The 17000-nt window shown below is 34.7% G+C and overlaps 2 pseudogenes; both read left to right on the top strand.

Moving 5' to 3' along the window:
- Positions 1-3849: 3849 nt before the first annotated feature.
- Positions 3850-17000, top strand: part of LOC141693663 (L-type lectin-domain containing receptor kinase IV.2-like) — a 115708-nt pseudogene continuing 102557 nt past the window's right edge.
- Positions 9837-11469, top strand: LOC141706482 (malate dehydrogenase, cytoplasmic-like; annotated as a pseudogene).

The following is a 17000-nucleotide window of genomic DNA, read 5'->3' as shown; positions in this document are numbered from 1 at the left end:
GTGTGTGCGTGAGTAAACGAAATCAAACAGAGAAAGAAATGATATAACCAAATGGAGATCCTCGAGTCCAGTTGAAACTGTCTCCTTAAAGCTATTTCGCCTCTCACCGTATGTGCGAGTCGATAGCCTCCCAAGATAAAACGAGATACCAGTATAATCGATAGATCGAATATACCCTCAGCGAACTTGAACTAAGCCCAAGAATTATCACCGGAATATTGGAAAAATTTAAGACTAAAGAGACCGAGAATGAAAGAGATGACTCTTATTCCCTTGACTTAATAAAACTGATGCCCTAAGCTCTATTTATAAAGAGAGGCTTGAAAGGACTTGTTTTTCTTTTCGATGTGGTACATGGTATTTATAAGAAAAACTAAGGAATAAGTTTGTGCTACTCTCGATGTGGTACAAAACCACTTTTCATATTAAAAGGTAAAACTTTGGAACATCAGTTCTCATTCACCTTTTACTCATTTTGAGCGTGTAAATATGAGTTGGAATCCCCTCGAAGAGAAGAATACGTTCCAATAAATACACACCACTAACACATAATGTGTCTCACTCATATAGAGTCTCAAAATGATTCACAATTTAGTCTAAAATACTAAGTTTGTCCAACAATCCCCCACAAATGAGATTGATGGTCAAGTAGCACGCACCACATAGACAGACAGACGCGGAGCTTGACTTGATGATAGTTCCGGCGGTCAGATATAACATATGATAGGTAGAGAATGCTCCTTGAACCTTTGCTCGAATAAGTATATCGACTTTACTGGTAGACAGTATGACGCGATGTCCTTGAACTATTCGACCGTTTGTGTAAACGATGACATACTCATCACTATATCTTTCCTGACTCATTCAGTTCTCATGATTATGTCCATTTTGTCCATGGAACATCGTCTTGGTTCTGCAGGAGTTTTTAAAGAATTGTGCCTCGCAATTCTCCTTTGAAGCGGCCCCACTTCTCTCCCACATAGGTGATCTTTATCTTATAGAGTAACCCGCGTTTACTCAACTGAATTCCACGCGTTCACTCCTGAACTCCATGTATTCATCAAAGATCATTTAAAGCTCTAAGCTTAACCTCGTACCTTACGGGTCTCACTGTTTCCTCATCATAGGAACAGGCCAGGGGTTACCCCCACAGTGATTTGGTCATCATGATTTAGTTGTCCCATTGAACCAAGTTCTTGGGATCTCCAGTCAGCAATGGTTGGGTGTCCACCATGATGCCGTTAAGCAATAGGCTTAAGGCCCATCCCTCTCGATGATTTCTCAACCACTTCTTTTAATAACCCTTTGGTTAGTGGATCCGCGATATTATCTTTTGACGATATATAGTCAATAGTGATAATTCCGGTTAAGATCAATTATCTAATGGAACTGTGTCGTCGTCGTATATGACGAGACTTTCCATTATACATCATGCTCTATGCTCTGCCAATAGCGGATAGACTATCACAATGAATCCCTATTGCAGTTACAGGATTTGGCCATCTTGGAATATCCTCCAGAAACTGATGTAGATATTCAGCCTCTTCGGCGCATTTATCTAGTGCCACAAACTCAGCTTCCATCGTGGAATGAGTTATCACCGTTTGTTTTGAGGATTTCCATGATATTGCCGCTCCATCTAATGTAAACACATAGCCGCTCGTAGACTTAAGTGCTTTTTTGCTAGATATCCAATTTGCGTCAGTATATCCTTCTAATACTGCTGGGTATCTGCCATAGTACAGTCCATAGTCTGCGATTAATACATATAAATCAAATAAGTGTGTGCATGAGTAAACGAAATCAAATTTAGAAAGAAATGATATAACCAAATGGAGATCCTCGAGTCCAGTTAAAACTGTCTCCTTAAAGCTATTTCGCCTCTCACCTTTGTGCGAGTCGATAGCCTCCCAGGATAAAACGAGATACCAGTATAATCGATAGATCGAATATACCCTCAGCGAACTTGAACTAAGCCCGAGAACTATCACCGGAATATTGGAAAAATTTAAGACTAAAGAGACCTAGAATGAAAGAGATGACTCTTATTCCCTTGACTTAATAAAACTGATGTCCTAAGACTCTATTTATAAAGAGAGGCTTGAAAGGACTTGTTTTTCTTTTCGATGTGGTACATGATATTTATAAGAAAAACTAAGGAATAGGTTTTTGCTACTCTCGATGTGGTACAAAACCACTTTTCATATTAAAAGGTAAAACTTTGGAACATCAGTTCTCATTCACCTTTTACTCATTTTGAGCGTGTAAATATGCGTTGGAATCCCCTCGAAGAGGAGAATACGTTCCAATAAATACACACCACTAACACATGATGTGTCTCACTCATATAGAGTCTCAAAATGATTCACAACTTAGTCTAAAATACTAAGTTTGTCCAACAATTTGCATAACAATGTTAGTTAAAAACAGATCGACATTTAAATGTTTACAACTAATGTAATGAAATTGAGGTGTACATGGCATCAATGCTATTACTACCCCCATGTTAAAGGTAATTAGAAGTGGTAGCATACTAGTAGTACATTCTATGAACCTTTGCTTTTAAAACCCATGGTTTGGCTCTTTGTCACAGTTACTAATGCAAACATTTCTACATTTGAGTTCATATACAGGCTCTTAGGCCATGTTTGTTTAATGGTATTAAGTAGGGTATATGATTATAGTCCTTTTAAATTTTTCAATCCCATGTTTGTTTTGTAAAAAATTAGTGAATGATTATCCAAGGATTATAATCCTTTAAATTATCCTATCCCATGTTTATTTTGTTGGAGTAGAGGATAAGATTATAATCCCATCTAATATTTGGTGGGAGGAGGTATTGTTTTATCCCCTCCTACAAGTCATTTTTTAAAAGAATATAATCCCCCTCATTGTTATCCCATATAAAAAAAACATAGGATTGGAAAATTTAAAGGACTATATTCCAATCTCAAGTACTATCCCACAAAACAAACATAGGATAAAGTTTTAAAGGATTATATTCCAATCCTACACTTAATCCTTTCAAACAAACTTAGGATAGGATTATTTAATCCATAGGACTAATTTTGATGGGATTAGTTATCCCCGGATTATTATCCCGGAATTATAATCCCATGAAACAAACATGGCCTTCGTGTATAATATATGCATATTGGAGTAGTTGAAGAACAAGCAACATATCAAATTAGCCATGTGGTACAGACTTGCCATTCTTGCGGTACTATTAAATATTTTGTTTGTAAAACCACTTTCTTCGCAAGAATTTGATTTCATCTTCAATGGATTTCAATACAAAAATCTGAGCCTTGAAGGTGACGCCACGTTTACACATAACGGAATATTGAAGCTCGGCGGTGGCAACAAACAACAATTACATGCCCTTTATCCAACCAAGTTAAGTTCAAGAAAAATCATACTAATTCTTCATTTTCCTCTTTCTCTACGACTTTCGTGTTTGCCATTGTCTCTGAGTATCAAAAAGTGAGTAGTCAAGGCATGACCTTCTTCATTGCACCAACAAAAGTTTTTCAATCAGCCGGGCCCGAGTATTTTGGTTTCACTGATCCGACAAATGATGGCAATGCCACGAATCATTTTTTTTCCGTGGAGCTGGATACTTCTTCAATGAAAAAATTAATGATGTTAATGCCAATCATGTTGGCATAGATATTAATAGCTTAAAGTCTAATATTTCACGATCTGCGGGATATTACAATGCAAGTTTTGGTAGAATGTAGCGGCTCGAAGAAGCATGTTGATGTGACACTAGCTCCACTAGATATAGGTAAACCCACCACCCTGCTCTTATCTTTGGACTATGATGTTGATTCGGTTTTAAATAAGGAGATGTATGTGGGCTTTTCTTGCGCAACTGGGTTGCGACTTGTTACATCCCATTATGTTCTAGGATGGAGCTTTATGATGAATGGTGTTGCGAGAGAACTTGATCTGTCAAAACTTCCGAGGCTGCCTCGAATTGGACCTAAGAGAAAATCAAAATTTTTGACTATTAGGTTGCCACTGATTTTGGTGAGTACAATGCACTACAAGAAAAATATCATCAGACAACACCCATCAGACAACGCTTGACCAAAAAAGTGTTGCCCAGAAATTTTACACAACAGTTTTTTAAAAACCAGAAAACGGGTGTTGTGTGAATCCCTTTACTACAATAAGTTTAAAACTGTTGTCTAGCATGTCATATCAGACAACCGTTTTATGAGATAAGGTGTTGTTTAAATCAAAAGATTTCATCATTCCTACAATGCTTTAAAAACTATTGTCTAGGTAATCGACACAGACAAGCCTTTCTAAAGCTATGTTGTGCAAATGAGGTAGTTTGTACAACAGTTTAATTTTGCATTGTGTGAAAGTAATGGAGACAACGTTGTGAAACACCGTTGTTGGAATGAGACAAGTGTTTTCTCAATGGATTAGTTAAGCTGAAATCAAACAACGTACTTCCATTGTGTTGTTTGAATATCACTTGACATACAAGTATTTTTCTTCTGTTGTATGTCACGACATCACACAAGCGTTTTGCTCATAAAACCATTGTGACTTGTATTGGTGAGCTGGTGTAATGAGAGATGTTCATTGAGAGGAGATGAGGTGGCACCATGTGATTGGTGAAAAAACATTCACTTGGATTGCTGAGTGGTGTAATAAAAACAGTTGATTGAAAGTATATTTAATATCAGCCATTAGATTAAAAAACGCTGTTACGCTTACACAACAACTTTTGTTCAAATAAATGTTGTCAATTTTCATCTAAGACAACCTTTTTCCATAGAAAACCGTTGTCTGTAAGTTTGATTGATTCTTGAAATTTCTGAAGCGTTGCTTGTGATGAGGTGGCACCATGTGATTGGTGAAAAAACATTCACTTGGATTGTTGAGTTGGTGTAATTAGAGCCGTTGATTAAAAGTAGATTTAATATCAGCCGTCAATTTTTAAAAAAGTTGATCATATAAAACAACGGTTTTATTCAAAAAAACTGTTGTCACTATTTATTTCAGACAAGACTTTTTCATAGAAAAATGTTGGATGTTGCCTCGTACTAGATTTTTTTTCATACCCAATGAAAAAGATAATTTACGATCCAACCGTACGGATGTTAAGAAATACTTATTTTAGTCACATGAAAAAAGTATTAAAAAATTTCAAATTCATCTCGAATGTCAAGATTAGAAAAATCTGGTAAAAGCACTACTTCCCAACACGAGATTCGTTCCCGATGAACAAGATAAATTTTTTAAATGATTTTTTCGACGATCCAACCGTACGGATGTGAAGATATACTTATTTTAGTCACATGAAAAAAGTATTAAAAAATTTCAAATTCATCTCGAATGTCAGGTTTTGAAAAATCTGGTAAAAGCACTACTTCCCAACACGAGATTCGTTCCCGATGAACAAGATAAATTTTTTAAATAATTTTTTCGACGATCCAACCGTACGGATGTTAAGATATACTTAATTTAATCACATGAAAAAAGTATTAAAAAATTTCAAATTCATCTCGAATGTCAGGATTAGCAAAATCTGGTAAAAGCACTTCTTCGCAACACGGGATTCGTTCCCGATGAACAAGATAAATTTTTTAAATAATTTTTTCACACTTTTTTGTGATGAGGTGGCACCATGTGATTGGTGAAAAAACATTCACTTGGATTGCCGAGTTGGTGTAATAAGAGTAGTTGATTGAAAGTATATTTAATATCAGCCATTAGATTAAAAAACACTGCTACGCTTACACAACAGCTTTTGTTCAAATAAATGTTGTCAATGTTCATCTAAGATAACCTTTTTTCATAGAAAACCGTTATCAGTAAGTCTGATTCTTGAAATTTCTGAAGCGTTGCTTGTGATGAGGTGGTACCATGTGATTGGTGAAAAAACATTCACTTGGATTGTTGAGTTGGTGTAATTAGAGCTGTTGATTAAAAGTAGATTTAATATCAGCCGTAATATTTAAAAAAGTTGATCATCTTAGACAACGGTTTTTTTCAAAAAAAACTGTTGTCATAATTTATTTCAGACAAGACTTTTTCATAGAAAACCGTTGGATGTTGCCTCGTACTAGATTATTTTTCATACCCGATGAAAAAAATATTTTTTTAAATGATTTTTTAGAAGATCCAACCGTACGGATGTTAAGAAATACTTATTTTAGTCACACGAAAAAAGTATTAAAAAATTTCTAATTCATCTCAAATATCAGGATTAGAAAAATCTGGTAAAAGCACTTCTTCTCAACACGGGATTCGTTCCCGATGAACAAGATAAATTTTTTAAATTATTTTTTCGACAATCCAACCGTACGGATGTGAAGATATACTTATTTTAGTCACATGAAAAAAGTATTAAAAAATTTCAAATTCATCTCGAATGTCATGTTTAAAGAAATCTTGTAAAAGCACTACTTCCCAACACGAGATTCGTTCACGATGAACAAGATAAATTTTTTAAATGATTTTTTCAACGATCCAACCGTACGGATGTTAAGATATACTTATTTTCGTCACATGAAAAAAGTATAAAAAAATTTCAAATTCATCTCGAATGTCAGGATTAGCAAAATCTGGTTAAAGCACTTTTTCGCAACACGGGATTCGTTCCCGATGAACAAGATAAATTTTTTAAATGATTTTTTCACACTTGTTTGTGATGAGGTGGCACCATGTAATTGGTGAAAAAACATTCACTTGGATTGCTGAGTTGGTGTAATAAGAGCAGTTGATTGAAAGTATATTTAATATCAGCCATTAGATTAAAAAAACGCTGCTACGCTTACACAACAACTTTTGTTCAAATAAATGTTGTCAATGTTCATCTAAGATAACCTTTTTTCATAGAAAACCGTTGTCTGTAAGTCTGATTCTTGAAATTTCTGAAGCGTTGCTTGTGATGAGGTGGCACCATGTGATGGGTGAAAAAACATTCACTTGGATTGTTGAGTTGGTGTAATTAGAGCCGTTGATTAAAAGTAGATTTAATATCAGCCGTAAGGTTTAAAAAAGTTGATCATCTTAGACAATGGTTTTTTTCAAAAAAAACTGTAGTCACAATTTATTTCAGACAAGACTTTTTCATAGAAAACCGTTGGATGTTGCCTCGTACTAGATTTTTTTCATACCCGATGAAAAAAATATTTTTTTAAATGATTTTTTAGACGATCCAACCGTACGGATGTTAAGAAATACTTATTTTAGTCACATGAAAAGAGTATTAAAAAATTTCAAATTCATCTCGAATGTCAGGACTAGAAAATTTTGGTAAAAGCACTATTTCCCAACACGGGATTCGTTCCCGATGAACAAGATAAATTTTTTAAATTATTTTTTCGATGATCCAACAGTACGGATGTGAAGATATACTTATTTTAGTCACATGAAAAAAGTATTAAAAAATTTGAAATTCATCTCGAATGTCAGGTTTAGAAAAATCTGGTAAAAGCACAACTTCCTAACACGAGATTCGTTCCCGATGAACAAGATAAATTTTTTAAATGATTTTTTTGACGATCCAACCGTACGGATGTTAAGATATACTTATTTTAGTCACATGAAAAAAGTATTAAAAAATTTCAAATTCATCTCGAATGTCAGGATTAGAAAAATCTGGTAAAAGCACTTCTTCCCAACACGGGATTCGTTCCCGATGAACAAGATAAATTATTTAAATGATTTTTTTGACGATCCAACCGTAAGGATATGAAGATATAATTATTTTAGTCACATGAAAAAAGTACTAAAAAATTTCAAATTCATCTCGAATGTCGGGATTAGAAAAATCTGTTAAAAGCACTACTTCCCAACACAGGATTCGTTCCCGATGGACAAGATAAATTTTTTAAATAATTTTTTCGACGATCCAACCATACGGATGTTAAGATATAATTATTTTATTCACATGAAAAAAGTATTAAAAAATTTCAAATTCATCTTGAATGTCAGGAATAGAAAAATCTGGTAAAAACACTACTTCCCAACCCAGGATTCATTCCCGATGAACAAGATAAATTTTTTAAATGATTTTTTTGACAATCTAACCGTACGGATGTTAAGATATACTTATTTTAGTCACATGAAAAAAGTATTAAAAAATTTCAAATTCATCTCGAATGTCAGGAATAGAAAAATCTGGTAAAAGCACTACTTCCTAACACGAGATTTGTTCCCGATGAACAATATAAGTTTTTTAAATGACTTTTTCGACGATCCAACCGTACGGATGTTAATATATACTTATTTTAGTCACATGAAAAAAGTATTAAAAAATTTTAAATTCATCTCGAATGTTAGGAATAGAAAAATCTGATAAAAGCACTACTTCCTAACACGGGATTTGTTCCCGATGAACAATATAAGTTTTTTAAATGATTTTTTCGATGATCCAACCGTACGGATGTTAATATATACTTATATTAGTCACATGAAAAAAGTATTAAAAATTTCAAATTCATCTCGAATGTCAGGAATAGAAAAATCAGGTAAAACCACAACTTCCCAACACGGGATTCGTTCCCGATGAACAAGATAAATTTTGTAAATAAATTTTTCGACAATCCAACCGTAGGGATGTTAAGATATACTTATTTTAGTCACAAGAAAAAGTATTAAAAAATTTCAAATTCATCTCGAATGTCAGGAATAGAAAAATCTGATAAAAGCACTACTTCCGAACACGAGATTCGTTCCCGATGAACATTATAAATTTTTAAATGATTTTTTCGACAATCCAAGTGTACGGATATTTACATATACTTACTATAGTCACATGAAAAAAGTATTAAAAATTTAAAATTCATCTTGAATGACGAAAATAGAAAAATCTGGTAAAATCACTACTTCCAAACACAAGATTCGTTCCCGACTACTAATATATTTTTTTTGTATAATTTTTTCAACAATCCAACCATGTGAATGTTAAGATATATTGATTGAAGTCATATACACAATTTATCAAATATAAATATTTGAATATATATATATGTGTAAAATAGTTTTTAATATTTAATCTACTTAAATTTTAATAAAAATTCTATTGAAATATAAGGGGTATATGGGCAAAACATGTGAAAATTGAAGCGGCAAATGGACCGCTCTTTCCCATTTTCCCCCAAATAACACCCTGCCTTTAACAAATATTGCAGTCTAATTGCTTCACAGATCTGAATATCTTTTCATTCTCTCATCTCTCTCTCCCTTCTCTCTCCCCCTTTCTTCTCCCTCTCTACTCTCCTGGTTATGCAAAATTTATACATACATAAATGTTTATTTTGATTTTAGCCTTTTTTTGATTGATTTGTATGTTCATTTTCCCTTAATCTTCCCAATTCTAGGGCTCAAACTCAAAATTTTCTCCATTAAAATCAATGGCATCTTCACTCTCGAGAACTCTATTTCGTTCACTTTTCTCAATATCTCGTACAAAACTGTCTCCTATTACTACTACAAATCTCTCCTCTCTCTCGTATTGCACTTAATCATCGAGAAACACGTCCGATTTAGAAGTGGAAAATGTACCTGACTCGCCACTTGACTCAGTAGTTGACTCAGTAAGTGACTCAGTTCCTAAGGTGGAAAGCTCTCAGAGACCTGCTTCTGTTGAGTACCCGACCGAAAAGGGCCTCGATTAAGGAATTTATAAGGTCTAAATTCTGCTATTTAGGGGGCAATCGATCTTCTATTGGCCATATACAAGAGGAAATTTATGTTTTTAGGGGGTTATTTGACCGATGGATGTAAGGTATGCATACTATCTTGAACTGAATTCATTGTTTTCTTAACATTGTCTTGAACTAAATTCATTCTTTTCATTAACTGAAATGGCTTCTTATCTTTTTGTTGATAAAATTTATGCGAGACTTATTTTTAATTACCTAGCAGGACTTCTCATCTCTAGACCTCTCAGTAGATTACTGGAGAGTAGGATGAATTTTAACTTGGTTAATAAAACTGATAATTAGATTTCAGTATAAGCTTGTATTAGAAGAATCTCATTCCCATTGAATGGGTTTAAATCTCATGATTCGATTGCTAGCTAAATGAAAGGTTTGTATGACTAGTTCTTGGCCCTTGGACAAATTGGATATGCTCTTGTGCCGATGATTGTCAGAGGACTGATGCTGGGTGTTGACCAACCTGTAATCCTCCACATGCTCGATATTCCACCAGCTGCCGAGGCATTGAATGGAGTAAAAATGTATTTGGTGGATGCTGCGTTTCCTCTCTTGAAGAGTTAGTTCTTACACTCTTTCATTGTAATTTCTAATTTATAAATGAAAAAGAAATAATTAGAACACCGGTATAACTGTTTATTTAATACCTTTCTGTATTATAACTTGTAACAGGTGTTATTGCAACAACTTATGTTGTCGAGGCATGCACTGGAGTTAACTATGCAGTAATGGTTGGTGGATTCCCTAGAAAAGAAGGCATGAAAAGGAAGGATGTGATGACAAAGAATGTGTCCATTTACAAGAGTCAAGCTTCAGCTCTTGAGAAGTATGTTGCTGCAAACTACAAGGTAACTGTAATTCCTTCTTATCGTCATAATCTGTAACTTGAATCTTAGTGAAGCCAAACAAGAGATGTTTGTTTACTATTGTTTTATCTGAAGATGTATGCATTTGACGTACATATTAAGTTAGGGAGAGGCATTTATATTTAAATGCCAAAAGAAACTAGTACGCAGCATTCTACTTGTTCCTGATTATCTTATGCACTCTATTAGGAACTGAGATGAGGGATAAAAATTCAATTTGTATGATTACTATATAGCTTCTGATGTATAATTTTGATATTGATTGTATGTTTAAATTTACATATTTTTATAATGTTTATCGTGGTGTTCTTATATACATATGTGTTTCCAGTTTCACATTCTTTTTACCATTGCTTTTGTTCTAATTTGAATAGTCTCTTAATTTAGGTCTTGGTAGTTTCTAACCCTGCCAACACCAACGCATTGATCCTAAAGGAATTTGCGCCATCGATTCCATAGAAGAACAAAATATTTGAAAAACGAGCTCGGCTGCATCAGGTTTTGTTTGTGTTGATAACCAGACCTATACCGTGGTGCCTTAATTCAATATTTGTTACCATCCCATAAAGTTTATTCTACAGGCCAATAAACAAAAATATAAACTTGATTATCCAAGTACACATAAATCAAATAAATGCATTTTTCACTATGTAATGTTTTGGGCTATCACTTCTATGTTTTCTACAAATGAAACTGAGATCTTTAATGTAATTATCTTGTTTTCTGATAACTATTCCAGAGGCAATTTCAAAGAGTCAAGCGTGATATAGCTCATGTTCATACAGAAAGAGGAAATGATATCAGTTCTTTGATTTTCTTATTATGCAGGAAGAAAACATTAACTTAGAGTGGTTATCGATTTATTTTGAAGATTTTTTTTTGCAGATTGGGAAATTGCCTACCACATGCTGTAATGATATTGCAAGGACAACATAGCTCTTACAGGAGACGCCTAGAGAAGCTGAAAAGGCTAAGTGAGCTTTGAGTAACCAATATCAAATCCTTGTAGACACTATATTTTCTTTAAGTTGTAGTAGAAATCTTAGACTCATGAAGGCACGGATATGAATATGCTTTTAGGTTTTGTATAACTATATCGCCATGATTTTCAATCATGGATTAAATTTAGAACTTTTTTCAGATTTGCAAAGTTACATTTATTTAATTACTTGTTATATTTTGAGAAAGAAAACGCTTTTAATAACCAAGCTTCATTAAAAACATCATATCTTTAATAGTAAAACAATACTTTCGAAAACAAAGCCTTGGTGCAAAATTAACTCATACAACACCACCATCAAACCATTGTCTATAAAAATTTAATATATTGTATCAAAGGTATTCATGCAACACGTTGGGACAAGTAAACAGTTGTATGTATTAGATCATGCCATACATTAAAATACAAAACTGTTGTGTGTAGAAATTTATTACAAGAGTTCTATAAGCTCATTTTCATTTTTGTTGTCTATCTTGGTACACAACAAAGTTTATACCACAATAAGTGTTGTATGATTGATTTCAATGTTATACTCTCAGTGACAGCCTACACAACGGTTTTATGAGTTTGTGAGAACCCTTGAGTAATGTCGCTTGTTACGACAAAAACAAGCAAACAACGTTGTCTTTTCTGGATGTAAAATGACAGGCTTAATCCACAATCATTGTGTGTACAATCTCACACAACATTTTATACCCGTTGTCTGATCCAACTAACAGAAGGCGGCTCAATAGTCAACAGAAAAATAGAGTATCAGACAACGGACATAAACCGTTGTTAAAGCCTGTTTTCCTTGTATTGAATGTTAATGACAATTTCAGGCATAGTACATTACATAAGGAGGAAGATGAAATTTACAGAAGTGCTTGAAGATTGTGAACTTGAATATGGTCCTCACAGATTTGTCATGATGGTCATTTGGCGGGTACTTAAATTAAAGTTGGTTTGATGGTATTAAGCTCTGCGATGTCGTTTCGTAAGGGAATACTTTCTTTTTTTAGTAAGACATTTACTATCAAGTTGTTATTGGTTGACCAATTATGTAATGACAACTGTACTAGTACTCTCTGTATAAAAACAATCCTGGAATGCTCTGTTGAAAAGCAGAAATAGAATTATATTTTCATATTTTATTTTCTTGTTTTGTACCTTCTTCTTCCTTATCACAAAAACCACAAAACAAACCCTAAATCAAAAAACTCAAAAAACTTGTTTGTGACAATTGGTATCAGAGCTCCCATTTCCTTGGCTTAATCATGACCGATAAAATTGATAAGATGTTGCAAAAGCACGATAAAGCTATATCCACCATTGAATGGCAGCTTGAATCTCTTCAATCCGCCATGGGTGACAACAAACAACTTTTAGACAATAGATTCAAGCTCCTTACTCAATCCACAGACAACATCCGCCAAGATTTAAACGAGTTTATGGAGTTCTTTCGTAAGGATAAACTTGAAAGAGACAAGGTAATGGAAGCTGGAGAGTGCTGCAACGTCCTTATCCGACCAACTGGCGACATGACACCAAAGGTAAACCCCTCCACCATGGCTCATATATCTGTACATTATGTCACTTCTCCTCTAAATAACTCTCCTAGTGTCAACTGGGTTCCTTCCACCTCACACCCCATCTGTACATCGTGTTATTGATCCGGTGTCTATGCCGGACCTCCGTTATATTCTCATTTCTAGCCCCCAATCATAACCTCTACTCCTACCTGGCACCATGCTTCCACATCCCTACAATATCTCCACACGGAACCCTTATGCTCCGCCCATCTATCCATACTTCAACCAAAATTCCATCACCACAGCCCCCCTCTCTTTCAACAGGCATCTCTCCAACCCTCCCTAATTTCCCCTCACAAAAACCATCCACTTCCATTCCACAAACCCAAACAACTACTGGAACTACCTCAGGCCCTTGGAAATCTTATGATAACCAATATGTGCGAACAACACTGTACAGAACTACCAAAATTGATTTCCCTCACTTTAATGGAAAGGACCCTCGGGGTTGGATTAAAAAGTGCTAACATTTTTTCCAACTAAACCATGATATTGACCTACGAGCCAAGGTCATTTGCGCTTCTCTTTACATGAACGGTGATGCAGATATTTGGTATCGTTCCGTTGAAAGGGAGAAACCAAATATCTTGTGGCCCAAATTCGTTACCCTAGTCTGTCATCGGTTCTCAACTGCTGGTTATGAGAACATAGTAGGGCAGTTCAATAAATTGACACAAAAAGGGCGTGTGGATGAGTACATTACCCAGTTCGATGAATTGCATAACTATGTGAATGGATGAAGAAGGGTACCATCATGAATCTTACTATGTCGACAATTTTATAGCGGGTTAAAAGAGGAGATTTCACAATACCTTTATAACCAAAAACCTCAAACAATGCAAGGGGCCAGGGACATGGCTCGAGGGAAAGAATATTTCCTAACTTTCCTTGATAAGTGATATAGAAACCAATACTCTAAGCCATCCACCACTTCTCTCTCACTTAAAACTAACAGCCTTGCAACTAAATCCACCCCACCAGCTTCTCATTCAACTATTGAAGGTTTCAAACGTTTGTCAATAGCTGAAATTTTCGAAAAATGAAAGTTAGGGCTCTGTTTTCATTATGATAAAAAATACGATCCCGGTCATACTTGTCATAAAATGAAGTTGTTCTTAATGTTGGGTGAAGAAGGCACTCTGTAATATAATAGATGATGTCAAAAATTACTGGAGCTAACAATGTCATTAGCATCGATGATCTGAGTAGAAGATTAATGAACAGTTATTTTCAGTAATTAGTTAAGCTTGAGGTCAACCCTAAGTAAGTTGTATTGTTATCTAAATTTGTATTTTGTACTTGTAACACTTAAAGTCTGTAAAAATGCAAAGGAGCAGACTGGAGTCTTTTTCCTAGAACAATATCAAGCCTAAGGATTCTATCTGGAAGAAGATCAAGAAGATCATGCCTCAGAAGAATTTTGAAGAAGCTTGGTGTTGAATAAATCTGTTTGGAGAAAAATTTTCTAAGTCAAGATCTCTACAAGTCACAAATTTAATGTTATAGAGAAGTCATTCGAGAACTCCAGAATGGCTTATCAAGAAGTCATTCAAACTCCAGAGAGTACCGACGGATGAGCAATATCTACTCGATGGATGAGCAACTTCTACTCGATGGATGAGCAATGTCTACTCAATGGATCAACAATATCTACTCGATGGATGAGCAACATCTACTCGATGGATAAGCAATGTCTACTCGACAGATAAGCCATCACTACTCGATGGATAAGCAATATCCACCGGGAGTAGAGAAGTCAGGAAAGCTACTCGAGAACTCAAGAAGATATCGACAAGCCAATTTGAAGAACTGTAGATTGGAGATATCGACAAGTCATTTCTTCACTGCAGAACTCAGAGTTATCGACAAGTCTATATTCATTCGAGAACTCAAAGATATCTACAAGTCAAAGTGAAGATATGAAGACTAGAGATCTCGACAAGCTGAAGACCTCTACAAGCCAAACTCATTATGGAGTGCTAGAGATCTCGATAAGCCTATGTACTTATCGAGATGTCAAGTATTCTATTAATTCAAACCGGAGATCTCGAAGTACAGTCTCAAAGTACAAAATTACAGATCAGTTCAATATCCAAGATAAACAATCAATAAACAATCCAATAGCTGGATTGACAAGTCTACAAAAAGCAGCTTGAAGGGTGTGCAAGATCAATGACAAAGATTAACTGACAGAGGAAGATTAAAGTAAACACGGGATGCCAAAGATATGCTAAGCCAGAAATGGAAGATTTGCTTTTCTATAAATAGAAATGACAAGTGACAGTTTAGAAAAGTTAATATCATGTTTATTATCTATTGTGTAAACCAGCAGTTAACTGAGATATAAAGTTAACACTGGTCCTTTAGTTAGTTGTAACAATTTAGATCAAAATTCTTATAACACTCTCGAGAAGAAGCTGAGCTCTTTAACTTCAAAGAGCTTCGAAATTTTGTAGCAAAACATCTTAATTTTTAATACAAAAATTAAGTGAGTTTTGAAGATCTGTGTTCTTTATTTTCTGTAAGCTTATATTCTGCATGAACACTTTTCTATACAAGATTTAATTTACTTTGTTCAACCATTAACTTTTAAGAAAAGCCTAAAATCAGAAAAACACATTCACCCCCCCTCTGTGTGTGATTCATTACCTAACAAGTGGTATCAGAGCAAATCTGAATGTAAACAGTTCAAGATCTTGGAAGAATGAATACACAGAAAATCAGTAGCATCAAAATTCCTACCTTTGACAAAGCTAACTACTCTCTTTGTAAAAAGAAAATGATGTTGTTTATCAGGATGACCAATCCATTCTATATTCAGATCCTCAAGAATGGACCCTTCATTCCTATGGTAAGAGTTGAGGAATCTACAGATGGAGACATGGTCATACCAGCTCATTATGCTCCCAAAGATCCAGCTGAGTATTCTGACCCTAAAAAGGAGAAAGTATCCCTGGATAGCAGCTTGCAATTAATATTGATTGAGTCACTTGACAATATGATGTATAATAATATTGTTAACTGTGACACTGCCAAGTAAATATGGGAGAAGATTGAAATACTCTGTGAAGGAACTGAGGAGGTTATATATAATCAAAGAAGGATACTGATTTCACAGTATGAAGGTTTGATGGCTAAGCCTAAGGAAAGCATTACTGATGTGTTTGAAAGATTCAATAAGCTGATAAATGACTTGCAACTTCATGAAAAATTCTATGAAGCTGAAGAGGTGAATCTGAAGTTCTTGCTTACTCTCCCTGACCATTTGAAACATAAAATATCAGCAATCAGGGAAGGGATAGACTTGAGCAGAATAACTCTGGAAGTTCTATATGGGATTCTCAAAACATATGAACTAGAGATGATTCAAAGGCAATCGCTGAGGTCTAGTCAAGGATATGTTGTGGATGGCTCAAGTGCTTTAATTGTTAATGAAAGCCACTCATTCAATAATGAACTAAGATCCCAAACTTCAGTTGCCTCAACAAGTGAGCAGAGAACAAATGATTCACAGGAGCAAGTCATATTAGAGTTGGAAAAGGATGAGTTCTACACTCTTGAAGAACTGGATGAGCTAGATCAGTCTATGGCCTATCTAGCTAGAAAATTCTCTAACATTAGAGTAAAGAAGCCAAGGTACTTCAGGAATAAAGGACAATACTTCAACAAAGACAACAACTGGAAATAGAAAGGGAAGTACAATTCCGACAGCAAGAGTGGTTACAAAACTGGATCTGTTGACAGATCTAATATAAGGTGCTTTAATTATGGTGAACTAGGCCACTTTGTTACAGAATGCAGGAAATCCAAGAAGGCAAAGAAAGAAAAATCTTATCTTGAACCGGAAGCAAAGTATGAAGCTCTTCTAAAGAAA

The sequence above is a fragment of the Apium graveolens genome, chromosome 2 (assembly GCF_009905375.1).
Source record: "Apium graveolens cultivar Ventura chromosome 2, ASM990537v1, whole genome shotgun sequence".
In the NCBI taxonomy this organism is placed as follows: Eukaryota; Viridiplantae; Streptophyta; class Magnoliopsida; order Apiales; family Apiaceae; genus Apium; species Apium graveolens.
The sequence above is the reverse complement of the archived record's forward strand: the minus strand, read 5'-3'. Positions and strand labels throughout refer to the sequence as shown.